Below are 21906 nucleotides of genomic sequence, written 5' to 3' on the forward strand. Positions count from 1 at the left end.
ACAGCTCATGGGGGGGGGCATCACTTCCCCTCCTTGCCCACCCCTCGTGGGCACCCATAGGTGGGGCAATTTGGGAAAGCAACTGAAAGAAAAGATGGGATCGTTGTTTCCCCACTACCTGTTTCATCTAAATCTCCAGAGATTTGGGAGGAAAGTCCCCCCTCGAAAAAAATAAAAAGGGATTGACAGCAGATTTCAGGATTTATAAAAGCGAATTATTTCACCCCGTTGTGTATAAATCACTTGCAAATTACTGGCAGCAAGCTCTGGCGAGGTCCCCTGGCTTAGAAAAAGGGTTGAGAGGAAATCCACAAAGGGAAGGACTATCACTGGCAGCTAAATGGAACCTCACTGTGCAAGGGGTGTATACCTCAGAATACAATGGACGATGCCTTTGGCAAGTTTTCTTGTTTTTGAGATAAGAGGGAGAAGACCAGGGAGCCAGGAGGGAAATCCTCGAACCAGGGCCAGTTTGCAACACGGCGAAGAGATTGCACCCATCCCAAAAGTAAATAAATTAATGACTGAATATGTAAATCTTGAACATTGCAGGTGTGTCCTGCATTGGAGTCCGTGGATGTAGTAAATAAACAAATAAATGTCTTGTGCTGTGGGGAGAAGCAGGTAAGCCCCACCCCACATAATCACATGACGCAGCATGCAAACACTATTTGGATGGCAATTCCAGTCAACTTTGGGGGTGGGCAGACCCCTCAAATATTTTATGGGGGATTGTTGAAGGGACCTCGGCCCCTAGGAGTTGGCTCCTGTGCACAGAAGACAAAATCAGAATTGAATATTACCTTAACAGAACCAGGTAAAAAGTAGCAAAATGAGTTTCAACAGGGATAAATGTAAGGTTCTTCACTTAGGCTGGAAAAAAACCAGATGCACAATATAAAATGGGGGACAGGTGGCTTGCGAGTCGTATAAGGGAAAAGGATCGAGGGGTCTTGCTGGACCACCAGCTTAACATGAGTAAACAGTATGATGCAGCAGAAAAAAAAGCTAACGCCATTCTAGGCTGCATCCACATAAGTCTAGCGTCCAGGTCAAGGGAAATCATAGTCCCACTCTGTTCTGCCTTGGTCAGGTCACACCTGGAGTCCAGTGTCCAGTTCTGGGCACCACAATTTAGGAAGGATGTTGACAAGCTGGAAGGTGGGCAGAGGAGGGAGACCAAGATGATGAAGGGTCTGGAATTAAGCCTGCTTTCAAAGGAAGCGATGAACACCAAAAATGCATTTATTGAATATCTTCTTGTAAACCTCTTTGAGGTTTATTTAAAACAATAAAGAGGTGTGTAAATGTTATGAAATCAATTCCACCCCCTAAGGAAAGAAAATGGCTGGAAGGGGAATGCTTTGGGGGGAAAATAAACCTCGGGTGCATTCCTGGAGAAATGACAAAGAGGAGAGGGAATTTGACCAGCCAATTGCCTTGAATAATAGCAGGGCATCTCCTGTTTTCTAGAGAGGGTTTGCTGATTGCCATGCTATCATTAGCATATATGCAAATTGGGCCATTCCTAGACTGCACAATTCTTGGCTGGTGGTTGTTTGCGTGAAGTCTGGGTTTGCTATGGCAACCGGCGGGTTTTGAATAGAACCAAAGAGAGAGGTTCACAGTCAAGGTTGTGTGTGTGTGTGTGTATGTGTGTGTGTGTGTAAAAGAGGAACTGTGAGGTTGAAATCCTATTTGAAAAACAATTTCTGCATAAATGCACTACATCGAAGCTAAATCTTGCTATCAGTACTTCATCTGTGGTTTTGTTTTTAATTTTAAATGATACCAAATCTGGAACATAAAAAGCTGGTTTCCATTCTGAGTCAGGCCATTGGTCCAGCTACCTTAGTATGGCCTGCACTGACTGGCAGCATCTCCTTGGAGCTGTGGAAGGGACTCTTTCCGCAGGCCGGCCTGGAGTTTCAAAAGTGGATTTCCCCCTAAAGATTAGGAAGGACTTCCTGCTAGTCCAATCTGTTCCACAGTAGAATGGAAGGTGGGGAACTCTCTGCTACTGGATATTTTTTAACCAGAGGCTAAAGATTTCCTGAATCTGTGGTGGGTTGGACCCTTTGGGGATCCTCTAACCTTTCTTCTCCATTTCCAAATCTGATCCATTAAAACACCTACAATTAACCAGCCAGAGTGTCTTTAACCGGCAAACAGCCCTGATAGAATTTTTTTAATTATCATTTGTTTTGTTTTTGTTGCGGCTGAACTGAATGCAAAAGGAAAGTTGGCAGATTTGAGGGCTTTAAATATGATCAAACAATTTATATTGTCAACAAAAAAATGGGTGGAAGCCCTCTGGTACCATAACCACTGAAAACAATTGACATTTTGTTTTTTAAAGAATATGTTGCTAGTCCACATTGTCAACATCTTAAGATAATGAACACAATGAGACGTTGCCACAGCAGCAAAAGAGCTCAAGTCTAATTAGAACCAGCCTGGTTAGAGTTTGGACTAGGACCTGGGAAGCCATAAATTGGCCATAAAGCTCTGTGGGTGACTTCTCAGCAGAGCCTCCATCGCAGGGTGGTTGTGAGGGTTAAATGGCGAGGGGGAGAATCCTGTACACACCACCTTGAGCTCTCTGGAAGAAAGGTGGGGAACGTTGTTGACATCTTCCTGTCTCGAGAGACAATGGAGTGCCTCCGGGGATGAAGTCAAACAACTGTGTTCGCAGGACCATAGTGGCCTCCCCAGAGCGCAAGCGTGGGCCATGTGTCTGGGGGTCCTGGGCTGCCCGATGACAAGACCCAAAGGAAGGCAGAGCAAGACGTTGGGCACCAGCTTGGGAGTTGCCAGAAGGAAAAGACACCCTCCAACTGCCTTAGGGACCCCAGTCTGGATTTGTGTAGGGTTTAATCCAGGGGTCAGCAAACTTTTTCAGCAGGGGGCAAGTCCACTGTCGCTCATACCTTGGGGGGGCAAACTATATTGGGGGGGGGGGAATGAACGATTTCCTATGCCCCACAAATAACCCAGAGATGCATTTTAAATAAAAGGACACATTCTAATGTAAAAACACGCTGAATCCCAAACCATCCGTGGGCTGGATTTAGAAGGTGATTGGGCCTGATCTGGCCCCTGGGCCTTAGTTTGCCTAAAGGTAAAGGGACCCCTGACCATTAGGTCCAGTCGTGGCCGATTCTGGGGTGGCGGCGGTCATCTCACTTTATTGGCCAAGGGAGCCGGCGTACAGCTTCCAGGTCATGTGGCCAGCATGACTAAGCCGCTTCTGGCGAACCAGAGCAGCGCACGGAAACGCCGTTTACCTTCCCGCCAGAGGGTTACCTATTTATCTACTTGCACTTTGACGTGCTTTCGAACTACCCATGGTTTAATCCTTGGCCTTTGCTTCCCTGAAGAGATCCCACAAGGCAGTGGAGGTTTAGTATCAGAGTTTTCCTTCTCCCAGATGGGCTCCCTTCCCAGTGGACAAGCCCCACCTGCCCCTCACTCCCCTCTATAGCACATGCAGAAAGTGCCTTCTTGACCACTGGACTCCCTCTTGGTCTCGTCACTCCCTCCGTCTGATCCTGGCTTCGCATGCAGGGGGTGTCCCTAACTCACTGAGGGTTTGAGACCCATTGGCTCCCCTCACCCGATTTAGCCAGCCAATCGAAGCTGCTCCCAGGATTGTGGCCACTGTTGTATGCTGACACACCTAGCAGCCACAGGTGAGAGTTGGGTCCAGGTGGGGACCAAAGGTAGGAAACGACCCCAGAAGGAGCACAATGTGTCCCCCCCCCCAGGGGTACTACCACCCCATACACCCTGGTTGGAAATAAGTGTTCTAATAAAATATGAATTTCTTCAGGAGGAATTCCCTTTGAGACTTTCTAACCAAACTCAATGCAATATTTGGAGTGAATTAAGCCAGAATGAGCTTGGACCAATGTCCCTTTATCCCACTAGAGGTCGCTGGTTTCAACCAGAAATCTGAATTGGCCAGTGAATGAGGGAGTTTTGCTTTGGATTACTAAATGATTTGAATATTTTAAGGCAGGTTGAGAGGTGAGGTGTCTTCTAGCCACCCAAGGCTGCTTCTATGCAGATTTTAATGTCACCCCCCTCTTTTCATCCATCAGCTGTGAATATATTGATCCAACTCTTTCTGTTTGGAATTCAAATTTTTCCAGTCAGTAAAATCTAGATACCAGACTTTTCAAGTCTTTTTAATTTGCTGATTTCTCAACCTTCCCCTTTTATTTTAAGCAACTTTGTTTCATTTGATGGTAAATTTTATTGCCACAGGCTGCATTATTGATCTTATAAAATCATAGAACTGCAGTTGGAAGGGACCCCTGGGGTCATCCAGTCCAACCCCCTGCAATGCAGGAATCTCGGCTAAAGCATCCATGACAGACGGCTGCCCAACCTCTGCTTAAACACCTCCAAGGAAGAAAAGTCTCCTCCTGTCAAAAGGCTCTTACTGTTGAAAGTTCTTCCTGTTGCTGAGTCAGAATCTGCCTCTCTTGTTTTCTTATTTCATGGTAAACCTTAACTCTGATTTTATCTCTACTGCATTTTTCGCAGGGGCACCTCATTGCACACACCTTAGAAACTGTGGAATAGCTCAGTCAGCAGAGCATGAGACCCTTAATCTCAGCGCCATGGGTTTAATAAATAATAATAATAATAAATTTTATTTATACTCTGCCCTCCCTGGCCAGAGCCGGGCTCAGGGCGGCTAACACCAGTAAAATTACATTAAAAACATAATAGGAAAACAAAACCAATTTAAAATACAGGTTAAAATGCAATTTAAAATGCAGCCTCATTTTAAAAGTAGCCCATAGATCAAAACCCTAAGGGGAGGGAAACGTAAGGGTCAGACTGAGTCCAAACCAAAGGCCAGGCGGAACAGCTCTGTCTTGCAGGCCCTGCGGAAAGATGTCAAGTCCCGCAGGGCCCTAGTCTCTTGTGACAGAGCATTCCACCAAGTCAGGGCCAGTACTGAAAAGGCCCTGGCCCTAGCTGAGACCAACCTTGCAACTTGGGACCTCCAAAGTGTTGCTATTTGTGCACCTTAAGGTCCTCCGCGGGGCAGACCAGGAGAGGTGGTCCCGTAGGTTTGAGCCCCACGTTGGGCAAAAAGATTCATGCTCCCTTCCAACTCTGTGATTCAGTTATTTTGCTGTTCGATGCTCTATAGATCATTGAAGCAAATAACACGAGACTTAAAAACTTTGCAGCTGTGGGATCACATTTTCCTAAGAATCAAGTTTCTTTATGTTGTGACTTGGGGCGGCTTTGCCATGTAACAATAACCCATTAGAACACAGGATAAGATAATGCAGGATTACTTGGGGTCTTACTTCCGAGGAAGGCTGCAGGGTGTTGGACTAGATGACCCTTGGGGACCCCCTTCCAAGTCTGTGGTTCTATGATTTTATGATTCATAAAGGATGGGGGACACCTGGCTTACTAGCAGGACATGTGAAAAGGATGTGACAAGAAGGAGGCGAGCCCAGCACACAGGGTCATGCAGAGGTGCAACAGCATCACCTCTGCACCTGGAGTAACTTGAATGTCCCAGTTTAGCTCAGCCGAGACATTTAATCCCTGTAAGGAAGCTGCCTGTTGGTGGGACGAGACGGAGCAGAGACTCAAACAGGGGTGCAACCAGCAAGCTCCTCCGGGGGCAAGCAAGTCAACTCCCTCTCTGTGGTGGCTGCAGAAGACGACTCCAGTTTGCATCTCACACCAATCTGGGAGGGGGAGACAGAATCGGGATTCAAGATGATCTTAGAAGATTGGCGAACTGGGCCCAAGCTAGCAAAATGAATTTCAGTAGGAGCAAATGTCAGGTTCTGCACTTAGGCAGGAAGAACCAGATGCACAAATATGGGATGGGGGACACCTGGCTTGCTAGCAGCGCATGTGAAAAGGACCGAGGGGTCTTGGTGGACCACAAGCTGAACATGAGTCCACAGGGTGATGCAGCAGCAACAAAGGCGAATGCTATTCTAGGCTGCATCAACAGAAGTCTAGCGTCCAGGTCAAGGGAAATAATGTTCCCACTCTATTTTGCCTTGGTCAGACCACATCTTGAATACTGTGACCAATTCTGGGCACCACAATTTAAGAAGGATGTTGACATGCTGGAAGGTGGGCAGAGGAGGGAGACCAAGATGATCAAGGGTCTGGAGACCAAGCCTGATGAGGAGTGGTTGAAGGAGCTGGGGATGTTTAGCCTGGGAAAGAGGCTGAGACTGAGAGGAGATAGGATTTGGAGATCCAAATATATTAAGGGCTGTCACATGGAAGAGGGAGCATGCTTGTTTTCTTCTGCTCTGGAGGGTAGGTCTCGAACCCATGGCTTCATGTCACAAGAACTGACTAAACATCAGGAAAAACTTTCTGAAGCAAGTCTTGTTAGACAGTAGAATGGTCTCCCTCCTTGGAGATTTTTAAGCAGAGGTTAAAACCTAGTCCTAACCCCTGGTGCAGGGTTTGGGACTAGATGACCCCTGAGGGTCCCTTCCAACTCTACAATTCTATGATTCTATTATGCTAAACCCTCTTACTTGGGACTAAGCAATTGATGTCAGTTGCTGATAACCAGCTAATGCTACTAGGAAGTAAGACTTGTGGAATCCAATGGCACTTACTCCCCAGTAAGTTGAGTTAGGATTTGCAGCCCCAAAGTCCGCCCACTGAAACCAACGTTCCTTAATAGATTTCCAGCGAGTCGACTCTTGAGTAGGACCAACGTTGGCAAATTCGGGGGGGGGGGGGTCCTTCAAAAAGCAGCCATGCCTAGGATTACACTGCATGTCTTTTTATTTTCTTATCATTCTTATTATTTTTATTGCCATTTATTTGTATACTGCTCTCCATCCGTAGGTCTCAAGGCGGATTTGCAATTCTCAGAAGCTTGGATAAATTAACTTTAATTAATAGAGGCAAGGAGATAGTCCTGTGGCTTCCTCGCCGCTGCCGCTTTCGGCATATTTTAACTTTTTAAAGTAAATAAAAATACTTATCCTGGAATATCGTAATTGAAAGAATAAGTATGTGTATCCCAACCTCTATAGCTGCCCTATCGCTTATTTAGCATGCTCTGCTTTCACTTCATGCTGGTCTATGGCCATAATAAATATTTTGATTTGATTTTTTTAAAAATGAAAAATAAAAAAGCTCGTATTTTCCTTTCCCAGGGATTTCCCCTTCGTGAATCCACATGCCTACAGTGATGTGTGTGTGTGTAAAATAAATCTTTAAAAATAAAATAAAATTGAGCAGCCTATCCAACGATGAGGGCGTGAGGACGTCATGCCTTTGCGTGGTAAAATATGAAGAAAACCCCTCTCTTCTCCTTAAAAAAAAGGCGGGGGAGATTTCTGCAATTGTAATATAGATTTATTGAGGGGCTGGGGAGGGTGGGAACTTGATGAGGCATCACCGAGTACCCCTCTTCTCAATTTCGCAGGGACTACAGCCATAAATATATATTCCTATTTTTTTATATAGCAACAACACCCGGCTCAGACGTCGCTAACCCCACGTAACTCCTCCTCCCTCCATCATATCTCCCAGAATTGCTCGCCTCTCACTTCAGAGGCTTTCCCGGATCTAAACCCTGCGCCTCTTTGCGGTGAAGCATCCTTGCTAAGCGGGGGGAGATTCGCAGAGAAGCACTATCTTTCTCCAGAAAGCATCCAGAATGCATGTTTTTTCTCTTGGCTCAAAAGTGGTACCCAAGTTGAAAGGATGCGGCTGAATCGGATGGCTCTGGGAGGGATACCCGGAATTATTACACAACACGCGCGCTCCTTTCAGCGTTTGATGGCTGGAGAGCTGGACTCTAGGATATCTGGCTATTATTATTATTATTATTATATCTTTTATTTCCAGCGACCACCTCAGGAAAAGATGGGTGCGTTTTGTGGGTGGGCGCGCGCACACACATTTCAATTTTTTTTAAAAAAATGAGTGGCGCTGCCTTCCTCGCTTCTTTTAACCCTTCGATGCTTCCCCCCCCCCCGAAGTTTTTGAACTTGAAACTTCTCCAGGACCCTCTGACGCCCCCCCCCCAATCCACGCCTCGTCTCCTGCTGTGCTTCTCTTCGGAATGAATCCGTAGCGCTGAGCGCCTCGTATATTTTTCCTGAGTTGTTGCTTTATTTTCCCTCCCCCCCCCCAGCCTTCTCTCTTGCAGGGCGGGGAAGGTTTTAAGGAGTCCTGATTGGTGAGGTGCGCGCCCCCACCCCTCTATTTTCGGGAGCGTGGGAGGGAGCTCCCGGATGGAAAAATATATATATAGTCCTAACCCCCCCCCCCTCTTTTCAGTCCGTGCAGCGTTCAGGAGTACAATTGGGTTCTTTTCAAACTGCAGACAATGCCCTCTTGGGGAGGGTCTTTATTTGGGGGGGAAGAGTTCTCTGTTTGGTTTGCAAGACACGTTGGAAGGTGGTTTGGGAAAGGGGGGGCAGAAAAGCCCCCGCTCAGCCCAGCCTCAACTCTCTCCCCCCCCTCCCCCCATTTTCCTCACGCCTTGGATCTGTGAGAAAATTTGTCTGGACTTGGAAAGGGGAGAAAGGGGGGGGGTGATAACCCGTCTCTCACACCCACCACCCACTCTCCTCCTTTTGCAGCCCAGCCAAGCAAAAGCAACCACCGATATATATATAATTTTGGGGGGAAAGAATACTTTGCAAAGCATGAGGCGCTCTGATGAAGTTTTGGTGTGTGTTTTTTGGGCGGGGGGAGGGAGGCTCCCCCCCCCCCCGCATTGCAAAAGAGGCTGGAATTTCTTAGCTCCTTCGCAATCCCCCTCCTCACCATTCCCATCCTCAAGGAGGTTGGAATATTTACACTTCTCTTCCTACCCCCCCCCCCCCAAAAAAAATATATGCTTGGCTTTGCAAGCAGACCGAAGGAAGAGGCGCGCCCGTGAAAGCGACCAAGTAAGTGCTGGAATTTATTTACTTTTTACTCTGGATTTTTTTTGGGGGGGCGGGGGAGCGAGGGGAGATAACCTGGGATGGAGGGAAGCAAGGAAAAAATTGGAAGTGCTGAGGGTCCCGATCCAGCTCAAGTTCAAGCCCTTTGGAGACCGCGCCAAAAAACCAAATTAACCAAATCTAGGAGAGAAAGAAGCGTGAGGTTTCGGTCCACTTTACCCGGGAGTAAATCCTGCTGCGCTCAGATGGGCCAGCTTTTTCTTGAAACAAACCTAGCCAGAAGACGTAAAACCTGAACAGTATTTCCCCACTGACCTAAGAAGCAGACACGTGTCAGGTGTGGCTGTTAAAAGACCCCCGTCGCCTTTCCCCCTCTGGTCTTTCTTCTGAGTAGACCCGCAGAAAGGGTTCGAGTGAGCTAGATCGACTCTCACGCAGCGACACACAGCTTCTCCCTCTGTGTTAGGGGAAGCCAGAGGAGACAATATACCATTTTTAATTAATTTTTAAAATTAAAAATATGCATCGTGGCATCAAGTTTCGCTTTGGAAGCACTCATATTTTATTTTCTGCAGCCCAGATTTCTATGGATTGGTTTTGCAGCTGGGCAGCCAGTTACTATTAAAATCCCCAAGCGTCCCGTGCATTTGAATTCCCGCTGTTTCCAAGCCCCCTCCCACAGAAAAAACACGTGTTTGTGTGTGCACACGCGCGCGCACCTCCAGCTCAGAAAACACACCATGCGCATCTGAGGAAGTGGACTCTTTCTCTACTCCACAAAGTGTATATAGCCCATAATTAAACGGGTTAAAGTCTAAGGATGCCCGCAAGTCAAACTCTGGGCTGATGCATCAACAGGCATCAATTTCCTTCCTCTTCTTTTTATTTTTAATTTCCAAATTTTTAAAAATTAATTTTCACAAAAATATAAACAGACAAAAAAAATTCCTTCCTCTTCTTTGTAAATTTATTTTCAAAAACAATTCCGATTTTTCAGACGCAATGTGTCAAAATGCAAAACCATAACTGTATTTATGACGAAATCTGCGGAAACTTTAGCCAACGTTTGGTTTTCGAATCCTGCATTGTAAGCACCCCCCCTCCCCACCCCGCTTCATTTGATGGTGGTCGCAGAGGACCTGACTACAAATAATCAAAGTTAAAAAAGCATTATTTCTGATGAATGGCAAAATTATTAATTAAAAAAAATATATATTTTTAAAAGCTTCTTCCAGCTTTTCCAAACTAGTTGGCTGATGATTTAAAGCACTGGAGTGGGGGGTGTGAGAGAATAGATTGGATCATTCCTGGAAGCTTTCATGAAACTCGCCGCGCCCCCCCCCCCTCACTCTCTTGTTTGAGCATAGAAATGCTGCTTCAATTCTTATGGAAATTCAGAATGAGCCCCATGCTGTTGAACTTGACGTCGTCTGTGCTGGTTATTAATGCGCTCTCTCTCTCTTCGCCTTTCGGGGACTGGGCGGGCGGGGGGGGCGCGGAGTCTGTTTGTGCGTGAGAAAATGATTTAAAAACGGCCGCCAAGTTACTAGGCCTACAAAAGGTGAGATGGAGGGGGGGGGAGAGAGGAAAGGCCAACTTACGAAATCCACCACCTAGTAAAGGGGGTTATTTTTTTTTAATTTTTTTTTATTTTATTTTTTTTTATTTTATTTTATTTTATTTTATTTTATTTTATTTTATTTTATTTTATTTTATTTTATTTTATTTTATTTTATTTTTTTATTTCTATTATTTTATTTTTTATTTTGTGTTTGTTTGTTTGTTTGTTATTTTGTTTATTTTTATTTTGTTTCATTTCTATTTTTTCCCCCTTCCTCCCCTCCTTTCGGCTCCCGGCCCACAAACCTTTGATGCTGAACGTTCCTTCCGCTAAAAAGAAAAAGGAAATGCAAAAATATATTAAGCAAAAAAAAAAAAAAAGGCTGTTTACTCCCTTTATATCGATTTTATATCTTTTTTCTCCTCTTCCTCCCAGCCATTGGTATAGGGAGGGATCTCCTCCGCCTGAGAAGCAGCGATCCTATAGGCACCCTTCCCTGGAAGCAAGCCCTATTGGATCCAACGGGGCTTCCTTCAGAGTAGACGGGCTCAGGGTTGTGCTGCTCAGAAATACCGGTACTTCAGATTTTAGATTCCTCCTTATTTGTTTTCCAACCATCGGTGGTGGCAAAGATAGATAGATAGATAGATAGATAGATAGATAGATAGATAGATAGATTGTATCAAGTCTCTAAAGATATTTCAAACCACTTAACATCTTATGCAGGTTTTTTATATACATACAAAACTTCTTGACTTCCCACCCCTCCTTTCCTGATGTTTACTTTTTTATTAATAATACTAATAAATAAATTGAATAACTCGTGGGACTAAAACGCCAACAATAATAACAATAAATAATATATTACAAAAAATGGTATTAAATACTGTATTATGGTCGATTTTACTCTCTCAAAGGCCCATTTAGAAATATTTCCCCAACCCCTGATTCCTCTTGAAAAGTCAGAAATAAAACTACATACACACTTTGCAAATCACTCAAGGCTGCTAGCTTCTTTGTCTTTGACACCTATTTTATTACTACTACGCGATCACTCGTAGCTGAGTACTACTGTCTTCCGCGAACACGGTCTTAACGGTGAATCCTAAGTGACTGTGGAGGCCAATTCTGGATCCACACGTCCTTCCACAGTGAGGACATAGGTTTCCGGGCGGGAGTTGATCACGGTTTGGATTTGCCAAGTGTGCCATCCTCTTAATACGTTTCTCCCTTTGGTCCTGAGTTCGAGTGTCTTCAAAGCCCAGGACACCTTTGGAAAAGGCTCTTCTCCAACTGGAGCGCTCGCAGGCCAGTGTTTCCCAGCTATCAGTGTTTGTACTACATTTTTTTAGATTTGCCATGAGACAGTCTTTAAACCTCTTTTACAAACCCAGCCAGATGGGTGCGGTATAAATAATACAAATATTCTTATTATTAAGGCTGGAATTCTAGCTCTGCTTATTTGGGAATAAGCCCCCAAGGAATTCCATAGGCCTTACTTCTGAGTAGATGCGGTTAGGTGTACACCGTTTAACTTTTATTAAATAAATTGTTTTGTTATCAGTATTCAGGACTGGTATGCCTTGTCTCCTGCTAAGTCCTACTCAGAGTAGACTCATCGGAATGAATGGATCTCAGCAAGTGATGCCCTTTAATTGCAATAGGTCTACTCTAACGTTGACCACAACCCAACAGAGATGCAATAAGTGTTTAATGGATGCCTACATGTAATAATATCAGAATAGTACCATCTATGGCTTAAAGATATACGTATGTATGAACAAAAAACACACCCAATAATAATTAAGTCACAGTTTGCAAACTTGTAATGCCCAGAGTGGCAACCCAGTCAGATGGGCGGGGTACAAATAATATCACCATCATCATCACCATCATCATTACTACTACTAGTAGTAGTAGTACTGTAGGGAGACCTTCGAATAGCCCCGTTTCTAAGGGTTTAAAAAAACCGCTCTCAATGCGGTTTTAGAAAGAAAACCACAGCCATAAACTCATTTAGAAAAACTAACCATTTTTCTTAAAGCACAAAAATGCGTTGCATAATTGTGGCCAAACCAGAGATGGAAATTACGAACAACTTTGCAGGAAACTGTTGTTGGGTTGTTGTTGTTTTTTTTTGGGGGGGGGGGTTGCAGATAATTCCTTCTCCTTCTTCCAAATGGTTGGTCCCATCTCAGGGGGTGTGCCAAAGGGGGTGTCGTCCTGTGTTTCCCTGGCTGGGGTCTCACCTCCCCCCACCCCGTCTCCTCTCTTTCGCCAGGGGGGCCATCCAGAGCCACTTACACAGGAGTAAGCCCTATGGGGCTTCGCCTCCTAGCCAAGATGCGCAGAGTAGGGTTGCAACCCGTTTCGGAGACGAATCCCTGTTACGAACGTGAATATCGTAGGCATTTTATCCAGCTTCCCTGTTTAGGTTAGATTGTCATGGGGGGGGGGATTGTGTTTTGTCCTTGGCAAGCAATATCTTTATTGAAAGATGAGAAATAATAAGCCTACAGAGAAATTATGGAGCATAATATGTTCATATCTTGCTATTTTACTTTTTTGGTTTATTTTCTTTTGGGGCGAATGACAAACCCACCCAACCCATCTCCAGACTACAATCTAGTCCGCCACATTGATTTTGTATTATTATTAGGAAGGGGGCTGGGGAGGAGGCAGAATTATTCCTCGAAGTTTTGCATACCGATCTATCTCTTCATCCATAGGATCAAACTCCATGGGGTGGAGGTCCCTTTTGAGAGGGCTTCCCCCTCCCCAGTTGATGGACTTTGCCACATCTTGTGATAGATTATGCGAGGTGGACCCCCCAATATTTTATTCAAGTTGGCACCCCCATATCTATCTATCAGTGACTCATTTTACCAGGTGCCAGCCATTAAAGAAAAACCAACTCCCCCGCCTCCTAGCACACATACTTCGGATACAGGATGCAACCCTGACCGTTTTACCTGAGAGTAAGCCCACTGGATTTCTCAGGATTTGCTTCTGAGTAGACCATGGTTAGGGTCGCGCTGTGACCCATTCAGGATCCGCAGGGGAGGGAAGCAAATGTGAATTAATAACTGGTTTGGGGTTTATTTGCCTTTGATTTTAATGTTCTGGTTTTAGGTCTGCAAAACCTTGTTGCTGCTAAGGCTGCGATCCTAGAAAGCATTTACTGAAGAGTAAGTCCCATTCAGTGGGACTGATGAATGGATAACGGCATATATACACTGAGAGAGAGAGAGAGAGAGAGAGTTTTCAGGATCTCCAGAAATTAACAAACTGCATCGTTAAGTTTCTTGGGAATCAAGTCTTACTGAATTCAGTGGGTCTTACTTCTAAGTAAGCATGAATAAGATTGGACTGTGTGGCTAACCTTTAGACAGACACCTGTTAACGCACATTTTATTCATTTTTATTTATAAGTCTCATCTAAGACAGACAGTATCTATTTCTCTCTCCATCAGCCATTGAATTCAATGGGTCTTGACTTCTGAAGTGTTCACATTTCTTGAATCTCTAGGCATCTATTAATATATACTTTATCTTATTGATAAGGATATTTTAAAAAGGAGGAGAGTCCTATCTCTCTGTCAGTCATTGGACTCTATGGGACTTCTGACTATGTGGTGAATCCATAGGCATCTGTTGAGAGTATCCTATCTATGTGCCAGCCAATCAATCAATCAATCAATCAATCAATCAATCAATCGCCTTTTTGAACTTCTTTTGTATGTCTGAAATTCTCTAAAATGTCCTGGATAGGCATATTCTCTGACTGTGGATTTGAACTGATTTATTTTATTTTTTAAAAAAGCTATCTTGGATCAGGCTCTCTGCCCAGTGTGCTCCAACACCTGGCAAATTTCACATGGGTTTTTTTAAGAATCAGTTCTCTCACCCAACCCCTCCCCCAAAAACTTAAAGTAAAGTATTAATCAACCATCATTACTTTCTAAAATAAACTCCTCAAATATTTTTAAAAAAAATCAGTGCTGCCCTTTTTGAAGACACCAGGAATGAGCAAAAAGAAGAATAAATTTCAACATAATAATACATTGACGCTGAATAAATTTCTTTTTTTAGATTTACATCTCTCTCTCTCTCTCTCTCTCTGCATTTCATGAAACTTTCTAGGCTGACTTCATATAATCCATTTCAGGGAAACCTGTTAATCTCCATCGTTTGACTAGATATTCTGTTGGTGGTAGGGATGATATTTATAAAAATAAAAGCAAAAGCAAAATCATATTGACTCTCCCCACTCCTTTCTGTCTCTGGAATCTGAAAACTCCCTTTCCTACCCCTGGGCAATGGGAGGGGGCAGCCCTAGGCTCACTTACCTAGGAGTAAGTCCCACTGAACTTTTTGGGGGGTGTGTGCCGTTTCTGAATAGATCTGGAGATATTTGCACTGTAAATGTTCCATAGGGATTCCTACAAGCCTTGTATTTTTTTATCTGTGCATGTGTCCATATGTGAGATTGATATATAGAGATACAGAAATATTGACACACACATACAGATAGATATATGGATATATAGAGTGCTTTATTCTGGGGGGGATGCATCCCCCTAAACTTTTTGTGAATCTTTGTACTTTTGTCCATTTACTGTATTTATTTTTCCCGAATTGAACTATAAAATGGCGATTTTCTTGAGTCAAAGTGAGAGTACCCCTAAAAATTTTTTTTTTAGAAAAAAAGCACTGGATATATAGATATAGATATATAGATAGACAGAACTACAGAGACTTTGTTTTGAAGTAGAAATAAAAATAAAATAAGTAAAAAATTGTCCAGTAGCACCTTATAAACCAGCTAAGTTTGTTCTGGTACAGTATAAGCTTTCGTGTGCATGTACACTTCTTCAAATACGGATTTTTTGTTTTGAAGTGTTTATAATAGTGTGTTTTAATTCTTGTAACCTGCCCTGGTGAAGGATAGGTAATAAATAAACTGTAATAATAATTATGGTATAACAATAATAATCATTAATAGTAATAATTAATAACAAAAATGATATCTATCTACATATATATCACACAGTCATATGTATTGAGCAGACGTCCCTTTAATAGCAATCTGTTTTTATTCCTAGCCATTGTGTTTTTATTCTTAACCGCTTATCACAAAGCAATGTCATATCATCAGTAAACGGCTTGCTGAAGAGCCAAAATGAAAGGAAGGCAATATTGCAATATTCTTACAATACATTCTGATATGGCCACAGTCTTAGTACTTTGCTATCTATTTAAAACAAATATACTAAGTTGTAACCAGCCAGCGTTACTCCTACTTAGAGGAGACCTACTGACAATTATGGGCATGATGGTCTTCAGTCCAGAACTGTTCACCACCTCAGTCTCAACTTCCTCTGCCTTCTGGTCTAGATTTTTCACAGGCTGGTTCTTCTAAGTGTCTTACAGCCTAAAACCTCTTATTTCCCAGGGACAGTCCCGCATTGACAGAAGCCATCCCAGTTTCTGACTTCATCCTGGAATGTCCCGCTTTTCCTTAGGACATTTCCATCGGAGAACAGTTGAAGAGTATGAGAGGACATCCCTGTTTTCATTGGAGGGGATGGAGTTATATGATCCCCAAGTCAAGGAGATAAATAAGTAGAAGACATCTGAAGGCAGCCCTGCAGAGGGAAGTTTTTAAATGTTTTATTATGTTTATATACGTATGTTGGAAGGCACCTAGAGTGACGGGGGCAACCCAGTCAGATGGGTATATTAATAATAATATTTATTATTATTATTATTATTATTATTATTATTATTATTTAGGACATCCCTATTTTCAGAGAAATGTTGGAGGATATGCAGCAGAGGTTGGAACATATTTAAATTTAAATAAACAAACCAGAAAATTTCCAAGTTCTATAAGAAACAATGAAAAACAATCAAACATCAAAACAAACATTTAAATCTGCTGCAGATATACAAGAGAGTTTGAAATTGCAAAACATAGCCAATAAAATACCCTGGGAATGTCATGAAATAAAATATTCCAAGTAAAATAATCAGCTAAAAAGCATGAATTCTACACTGTATGTGAAACACATGCATCTATATCTGTGTGACAGATACAGGAGCCATTTTATGTGTGTGCAAACACTGCAACGCTGTTAGACTGAACATGATGGGGCTTTCTTCTGAGTAAACGTGCACAGGATCACTTAAAAGCAGCTGCTTCAACATGTCTACTCAGAAGTGAGCTCAGTGTCTCCTGGAACAACCCTGTTGCCTATTTTGAGACCCCATGAGAACTCCTTCTGAATATTGTTATTATTTTCCCAAAACTGGAACTCATGGCGACCTGCTCAAATTAAAACCACCACAGATAAAATACGAAAAGCTAAAAACATATAAAGAGAAATAGTTTAAAAAGCAATTAAGCTCTAATGGAATGAAAAACAATCTTAAAGAAACAGAGCTATTAAAAGGCAGATAATCAAAGCAGCACATGACCCTTTCCTTTAAAAAGAGTCAGTTCCAAAAGGTCTGTTGGCGGAAGGACAGGAAAGAGGAAGCCAGGCTGGCCTTTCTAGGGAGGGAGTCCCCAAACCTGGGAGGAGCCACCACCAAGAAGGCCCTGTCCCTTGTTCCCATGTGTAGACATGCACGTGTAGACGAGATTAAATTGTGAATTGAGTCCAGCCTGTAGAATTACACCTCCGTGAGTATTTCAGAAACGCTTGAGCTGAACGAAGGTCACAAACATTCCACGTTTGGGAGAACTTGGTTGTTTCATGTGGCAGCGCCTACACTTTGGAACTCCCTGCCTATTGAGATGCCATCCCTGTACTTTTTGTTTTAGTATCTGTTTTAGTATTTTAACCTTCTGCATGTTTTAAAGTACTGTTGCAGATTTTCCTGGATTTTATTGTGTTCTCTTTTTGCAAACTGCTTTGAGAGTGTTTTTTTTGGATTTTTGGTGTATAATTTTTTTGAAATGAAAACAAAACAGCCCCATTGAAGTGAATGGGCATGGCTAACTTGGGGGGGGGGGACATCGTGTAGCTAGCCCATGAATGTTTGAGCCTATTATTGGACAGATGTTGGGAGATTGCATCACGGTCTTTGCAGCTGTCACTTAGAAGCTGGTATTTTTTGCAAAATTCACCTGTGCTTCTCAAAGCTCTCTCTCTCTCTGTGTTGTGCAGTATATTTCTAAAGGCTGCTGTTGTATATGTTTCTTCCAAGTAGGAATCTATACAGTACTGAGCTGTGATGAGGATTCTTAACTGATGGTTGTAGCCACCACTGGGCCACACTGCTGTACTGTTAACTGATGGACGATGAATTACTTTATTACAGTAGCTTGGCAGCTTCTGCTGCCAGCCGTGGGGCATTTCTGAATCCTGGTTTTGTAGTTAGAGTAGAAAGATGGTGGAGGACTCCCTTCCCACAGCCCTGTGCTTGATCCCTTTCTCCCATAAATTGTATATCGCCCTATACCTGCAGGTCTCAGGGTGGCTTGCAACATAAAATCACAAAATAAATAAGAAAAATGCAAACATGAACAACGCAATAACTGCCCCCCCTTCAGCAACACACACACACACACACACACACATTTTATTAGTTTTTTTAAGATATCATCTCCAACAATCATATAACACAACTTTCTATCTTATACAATATTTTAGACACCTCTGATGATTTTCCGTTCTTTATCACTTATTCTGCATTTCTTAATTTCTCTATTAGTCTTAATTATCATTAACTAATTGTTCTCCTCATTATCTTTCTTGCAATATTTCAAATAATCATCCTTACAAAACTTCTTGCAATCCTACTAGTATAATCTGTTCATTACAGTTACTTTTCAAATAGTTCATATATTTGCTCCAGTCTTCTAAGAATCTCTGGTCCCGCAGGTTTCGAATCCTTCCTGTTAATTTATCTAATTCTGCATAGCCCATCAATTTCATCCTCCATTCTTCTTTCGTCGGTAATTCTTCGTGCTTCCATTTTTGTGCCAATAATATTCTTGCTGCCGTCATTGCATATAAAAACAACTTACAACCCTGTCTATTAATATCATCTCCTACAATGCCTTCAGCAACACATTTTAAAAGGGCATCAAATGTTAGAGAGGAACATTTTCGCCTGGCACCTAAAGGCAAGAGAGCATTCCACAAATGGGGAGTCACTGCAGAAAAGGCCTCTTCTTGCGTTGCCGCCCTCCAGACCTCACATGGAGAAGGCACACCAAGAAGGGCTTCAGATGACAATCTCAGGGTCCGGGTGGGTTCATATGGAAAGAGGCAACGGGTCCTTGAGGTACTGTGGTCCTGAGCCGTTGAAGGCTCTATAGGTCAAAACCAGCACTTTGAATTGGGCCCGGAAACTAAGTTGTAGCCAGTGCAGTCGGACCAGGTTCGGTGCAAACCATCTTGTCCCGATGAGCAACCTGGCCGCTGAATTCTGCACTGGCTGAAGTTTCCAAACCATCTTCAGAGGGAGTCCTACGTATAACACACTGCAGCAATCTAACCACTAGGTTACCAGAGCATAGACCAGGGGTCAGCAAACTTTTTCAGCAGGGGGCCAGTCCACTGGCCCTCAGACCTTGTGGTGGGCTGGACTATTTTTTTTGGGGGGGTGAACAAATTCCTATGCCCCACAAATAACCCAGAGATGCATTTTAAATAAAAGGACACATTCTACTCATGAAAAACACGCTGATTCCCAGACCGTCCATGGGCCGGATTTAGAAGGCGATTGGGCCAGATCCGGCCCCTGGGCCTTAGTTTGCCAACCCATGGCATAGACAATATCATGAAGAAACCACGTCTTTGCTGAAGCTAAGCAGGCCTAGGCCTGGTCAGGTTCTGCATGGGAGACACACAGAGCTTGAAAACCACATGCCTGCCTACTTGAATTTCTGTGACAGAAGGAAGGTGTGCTATAGATGTTAAAGAAAGCAAATAAAAATAAAATTTCCAGGGCCAGAGTCTGCATGACATGGTGCAAACTTTGATCACTTCAGGAACTCACTGCTGCAGGGCACAAAGTATCAGGGAGCCCTCAAAGCAGGTGACTCTGGAAAATCTCATAAAGGCACTCGGAGGTAAATCATTATCTATTTGAAATTAAAGAGACATCCACTAGTCATCTCAATGAATTTCAGCCAGTCTGCTCAGACTATGACTTAGTCGGGCACCAACCACTTGCTATGACAGTCTCCCTGTTCCATGCTAGCTTTCTTCATGCAGGGATGTGTGGAGCAAATTTAAATAACAGTTGAATTGTAGATACAGCCCCTTATTATAGGGTGTGGTTTAAATTTTAAAAAAATCTATATGGCTAGGAAGACCGCAAAGGGTTTTTGAAGACCCTTCAAAAGGGTATAATATGCACAGAACTTAGGTTTGTTTCCAATTTCGTAATACTCTGAGTGGACCTGTTGAAATTTACAGGCTTAAGTTTCTTGAACCCATTGTCTTTCAGTGGATCTACTGTCAGCCTGGATAGCTCCCTTGGATAGCTCCCAGACCATGGTGCTGGGAATGCCAAAGTTGCAGGAGTGATCCCTGCATGGGGCTGCTGCATATTCCTGCATTACAGGGGGTGGACTGGATGATCCTCAGGGTCCCTTCCAACTCCACGATTCTCTGAGTAGGACTGGCCTAACCCAGAGATTTTGGCAGAAAGCCTTGCCAAATTGGCAAAGGTAACTATGTAAACTGAAGATCAAGAACAGGTAGACTTTAAGGAGGAGTGGAAACCTTTTGTTGAATATTTAAAGAATCATTGTAAACATAGGATTTGAATGAAGAATGAAGAACAGTAGCTGAATACTTGTTGGAGTGCAGTGTGGAAAAGATAATGTATAGAATATTTATAATATGCAGCAACTTTAGAAACTACAGGGGAAACCATGGAGGGGAAGTTGAACGTGAAACAGATGTGTATATGGCAGCATTATCATTTTGTAAACTTTTGAAATTTAGAAGTAACAAAAAGATTTTGGCAGAAAGAAGGGAGGATATTTCAGCACCACGGACAAGGCTGTTCATCCACTGCCATCTCTATCTCTTGGGGATCCCATTTGCTTTCTTTGTTTTCCAGTCTCATTTTGGTCCCAATACCCAGCAGGATCCTGCCCTGCTGTGCTCAGTTGGCCTTCCCACCTCACGTCTGAACTGAACACGCAAACTTTAAGTTTTAGATCATAGCGTGGGTTGTTGTTTTTCCAGCTGGCTCTCTAAGTTAGGACTTCTAGGTTGCCTCACCTCAAAGGATATTATGGAGTTAGAAAAGAACCACCCAAATGATCAAGGAGGTGTCCTACGAAGCAAGGTTGCAGCGTTTGGGACTTTTTAGTTTGGAGAAAGATTAGTAGAATCATAAAATCAATTGTAGAGCTGGAAAGGACCCTGGGGGTCATCAAGTCCAACCCCCTGCAGTGCAGGAATCTCGACTCAAGCATCCCACCCAACCTCTGCTTAAAAACCTCCTAGGAAGGAGAGTCCACAACCTCCTGAGGGAGACTGTTCCACTGTTGAACAGTTCTCAGAAAGGTCTTCCTGATGTTGAGTCAGAATCTCCTTTCTTGTCACTTGAAGCCACTGCTTCGAGTCCTACCTTCCAGAGCAGGAAAAAACAAGCTTGTTCCCTCTTCTATGTGACAGTCCTTGAGATACTGGAAGATGACTATCCTATCTCCTCTCAGTCTCCTCTTTTCCAGGCTAAACATATCTGGCTCCTTCAACTGTTCCTCATCAGGCTTGGTTTTCAGATCCTTGATCATCTTGGTCACCCTCCTCTGCACACCTTCCAGCCATCAATATCCTTCTTAAATTGTGGTGCCAAGAACTGGACACAGTTTTCCAGTGTGGTGTGACCAAGGCAGAATAGAGTAGGACCATTACTTCCCTTGCTCTGTTGATGCAGCCTAGAACAGCATTCACTTATTATGCTGCTGCATCACCCTGTGGAATCATGTTCAGCTTGTGGTCCACCAAGACCCCTAGATCCTTTTCACATGGACTGCTAGTAAGCCAGGTGTCCCCCGTCCTATATTTGTGCACCTGGTTCTTCCTGCCTAAGTACATTTGTCCCGACTGAAATTCATTTTGCTAGCCTGGACCCAGTTCTTCCTGATTCTGTCTTCTGTGCCGCTAACTCCCCGTCCCAGTTTGGTATTATCTGCATATTAGATGAGCATCTCCTCAATTCCTTCAACCAAGACTATTGAACAACAGCGGGCCCAAGACAGAACTCACTTGTCACTTTTTCCCAAGATGATGAGGAACCATTAATGAGTCCTTTTGGGGTTTGATCAGTCAACCAGCTACAAATCCACAAAACAGTTACCTCATTCAACCCACATATTAGCAGCTTCGTTGTGAGAATATCATCGGGGACTTTGTCAAAAGCCTTACTGAAATCAAGATACAC

General features: G+C 43.4%; 1 long non-coding RNA gene across 6 annotated transcripts in view; it reads left to right on the top strand.

Moving 5' to 3' along the window:
* Positions 1–8301: 8301 nt before the first annotated feature.
* LOC308467545 overlaps positions 8302–21906 on the top strand; it is a 53750-nt gene continuing 40145 nt past the window's right edge. Inside the window, exons 1-2 of one of the 6 annotated variants that reach the window (XR_013981193.1) lie at positions 12703–12889; positions 13618–13673. This is a non-coding gene — a long non-coding RNA (uncharacterized lncRNA). Of the gene's footprint in view, positions 8928–12702; positions 12920–13617; positions 13674–21906 lie in introns of those variants that run through there. The other 5 variants (XR_013981194.1, XR_013981192.1, XR_013981195.1 and 2 more) reach the window with 5 other exon arrangements.

The sequence above is a fragment of the Podarcis pityusensis genome (genome assembly GCF_964106645.2).
Source record: "Podarcis pityusensis genome assembly, chromosome: 18".
Lineage (NCBI taxonomy): Eukaryota > Metazoa > Chordata > Lepidosauria > Squamata > Lacertidae > Podarcis > Podarcis pityusensis.